The sequence below is a fragment of the Nicotiana tabacum genome, unplaced genomic scaffold, assembly GCF_000715075.1.
Source record: "Nicotiana tabacum cultivar K326 unplaced genomic scaffold, ASM71507v2 Un00515, whole genome shotgun sequence".
NCBI lineage: Eukaryota > Viridiplantae > Streptophyta > Magnoliopsida > Solanales > Solanaceae > Nicotiana > Nicotiana tabacum.
Genome location: NW_027438752.1, coordinates 14,754 through 18,162, shown reverse-complemented (window position 1 = coordinate 18,162; position 3,409 = coordinate 14,754). Strand labels below are relative to the sequence as shown.

The 3,409-nt window shown below is 34.7% G+C and overlaps 1 non-coding gene across 1 annotated transcript; it reads left to right on the top strand.

Moving 5' to 3' along the window:
* The first annotated feature begins 1,839 nt into the window (after nucleotides 1-1,839).
* On the top strand, nucleotides 1,840-2,035 carry LOC142179287 (U2 spliceosomal RNA). The gene has a single exon (XR_012707333.1). It is a non-coding gene; the product is annotated as a U2 spliceosomal RNA (small nuclear RNA).
* Nucleotides 2,036-3,409: the final 1,374 nt, after the last annotated feature.

Sequence of the window (3,409 nt, the reverse complement as noted above, 5' to 3'; positions counted from 1 at the left end):
TGGAGTCTATGTCAAAGTGAATGCTATCTTTGATCGCCTCAATGAGGCAATTTGCAACACCCTTACCTACTTTCTACGTCGCTGATGTTTGGTTGTTTAAGACAATTTTCTTTTTGCCTTGTTTTTGCGACTGATGTTTCTGTCATGGGGTGTACTCTTAGGGCAAATACTTTTTATTTTCCTGCTTTTATTTTGGTTTTGTTGATGACAAAGGGGGAGAAATAGTAAGCAAACTTAAGGCTTGCGGTTCTATGTGTTTCCTGCTTCTGCTTCTGTTATGTACTCTGTTTTCAACTTGTAGATACATCATACGGTATACAATTGAGGGGGGAGTCGACTACAAATGAGGGGAATGAGGCACAACAAAATGTCCAACTGAGGGGGAGTCGACTAGGCACATCTACCAAGAAACGCGGATTAAAATAGAGTTGACTACAACACACTCAAGGCGGCTGATCAATAGGGAAGTATTTTCATTGTTATTTTGTCATCATCAAAAAGGGGAAGATTGTTAGATCTTAGTAAATTTTAATAATGCAAAATAATCAATTACTCCCTATGTGCAGGAAAAGATTATGAACAATAAAATGGAGGAAATGAATCCAACGAAAAAGGAAAGAGAAGCAGACAAATCAATCAAAAAAGATAGCAAGATCAATTAAAAGAGTTATTATAGGAAGGATCTAAATCAAAGGAGATTACGGGCACGAAATCATCCGCTAAAGATTCTCCCACGTAATGACGTCAATCGAATGCATCAATCAAGGGATTTGGCAACGGGAATACTCTCTCATTTAAGGAAGAAATCACTCAAGCCCGCGAGTCAAGACAAGTCAGCAGAAGAATCAATCTCAGTGTGCTTTAAAATTTTACCCAGCGTGCTTTAAAATTCTTGCGCTTAAGAAAAATCCTACTAGCATACTTTTAAATTCTAGCGGGGTTTTTTTTCTCAAAACATCTATTGTCTGTGGTTAAAAAATTAATAATGACACAAAAATATCATATCTATGTCATTCGCTTAGCACCAGGGACAATGGTTGGCCCAAAACCTGGTCCACTAGACCGGCCCACTAAGGGAGCCCGACCAACTTGATTGCAAGGGTAGAGTTAGAAACCAAAATAGGGCTTCGGCCGCACCCAACAACCATAGTTCAATTTTATATTTGTCTTAAAAAAAATTATTTAATATATATAAATTATTAATTTAGAACTCAAATTTAAAAAAACTAGAATCTAAAAATATAAGTTTTAAATTTTAATTCCGTCCCAGCATTTGTATATGCAAGCCTAGCTAGGTAAAACCTACGAATTTTTTTGTCCTTTTTGCGGCGAAGGGATTGGATAAAAGTTTCTTGAAATAATTTGTTTTTCCGTCACATGTACACTAGTGTCTTCAATCATTCTCAGTTCTGCACGTTACTGAACTTTTGTTTTCTTTCAAAAGTATAAGGGGAGGTTGCAGAGACTCTCCCGAACTAAAACAAAATCTCTTAAAAGAGCACTAATGTAATAAAGAAAAGGTTTAAATGCTAGTACTCACTACTCCGTGCTGTTTGAACTTTTAATTTATTTGAGTCTCAGGGATTATTGGCTAAAAGATAGTGTATCTCGTGCCAAGGCATGATTATATATTGGACTTCATCTTATATTGTAAAGACTGCATTACCGTTACAACAACTTATTGTTGTCTAATTAAGCTTCGAGTAAAAGCACACATTTGACTTTAGCTTCTGGTGGTCCGTTGAAGTAGGAACTTTATTTAATCCCACATCGAAAGTGAAACAAAAAACAAGAAAAGAACACCAGTTATAATTCCAGCGAGTCAAGTAGAATAAAAGCACACCTTTCTCGTCCTTTTTGCTAAGATCAAGTGTAATATTTGTTCTTATCAGTTTAATATCTGATATGTGAGCCATCGACTCACACGCTATTAACTCAATTTTTTAAAAGGAAGAGTCTACCACGGTAGCTTGCTATCAGGGCTTTCATTTGTCGCCTTGGCGTTGCACTATTGCCTTGACCTGGCACACCCTACCAATTCTAGTGCAATATTGTCTTTAAAATTAGGGACAACGGGCTGTAATCTCAACAACATTTAATGATAGTAAGAAAAAGTGATGAATTCTTTTAAGCCAACACTAGTGAATGTAGCTTCAACCGAAACAAGTATCCCTTTTACATATAATTTTGCATTTATTTTTACGAAAAAAAGTATTGGAAACGTTTTACATTCCAAATGAATACTACACATTGAATTCATACCTAATGGAGTGAGAAGAAGAGGAAGAGGAACAATAATTAAGAAAAATATATAAAGGGGGAATGAATTTTCCACCATTTAATATTAGCATTACATATGTTTCACTACTCCTATTAAATATTTTCAGTTTCAGTTCTCTAACTTTATATTCAAAACATAGATTACAAGAAGGAAGAACGAATAGTAAGAAATTCCTTGGCTAAATATCGTTTATAAATGTTGTTTGTGTCTAAACAAATAATGAGTACAATTGTACGTTACTAATTAAATAAAGAGATACAATTAACGAATTTTATTTGATATAAATAATTCAGGGAAAAGATAAGAGAAAAAGGCCAAGTAATGAAAGAAGAAATAAATATATTTCCAGATTATGAGTTCGAGAGGTGGATAGAGTCTTCATTTTTGTCATCCCTGTAAATGCTTACCCCTAAAGATTCACTACCGCATATCTTGAGATATAGAATTTGTCAACGGAGTGCTTTGGCCATCACCTCTCATAAAACCACCTCTATATTGATAAATATAGATTTTGGCAAAGGAATAACAACCGTAACATTTAGATATATATATGTTACTACAGAGACAGATCCAAGATTTTAGGTTTATGGGTTTCTACAAAAATCTTGAGTTAATATACAATAGTAACTGAATGAACGGACTGGATTCCAAGCTAAATATTTTTATATATTTAATGGAATACAGGCCTGACCCGTAGCTATTGAACTGAATCCGCCCCTGTGTTATTGCTAAAACACAAATACATAAAATCATCATCGCATAAAGATCTACCCTAATGCCATAGAACAAGATTTTAAGATCGATCAAGAAAGTCAAAGAAAAAATAATACTTATACTAACAAGTAAGAAGAGTCAAGAGTACTCGATAGAGCAAACCCGATTCTTCATGATTCATCGCTAAGGAGTTAATTCCACCAAATTATGAAATGGAGGTCTATCATAGTCACATGCCCCTGCTGCAGATACTCATAATTTTATTCATTAACTTAGAATCGCAGTAGAATTAGGCCAGTGATAGACTCCTCCGTTGGTTTGCTTTCTTATCTCTCTAGTCTTAAGAGAAGTAGTCAAAAGATGGAGTGAGAAGAAGAAAAGAAAAGGCATGGTAAAAATATTACTGCTAACCCA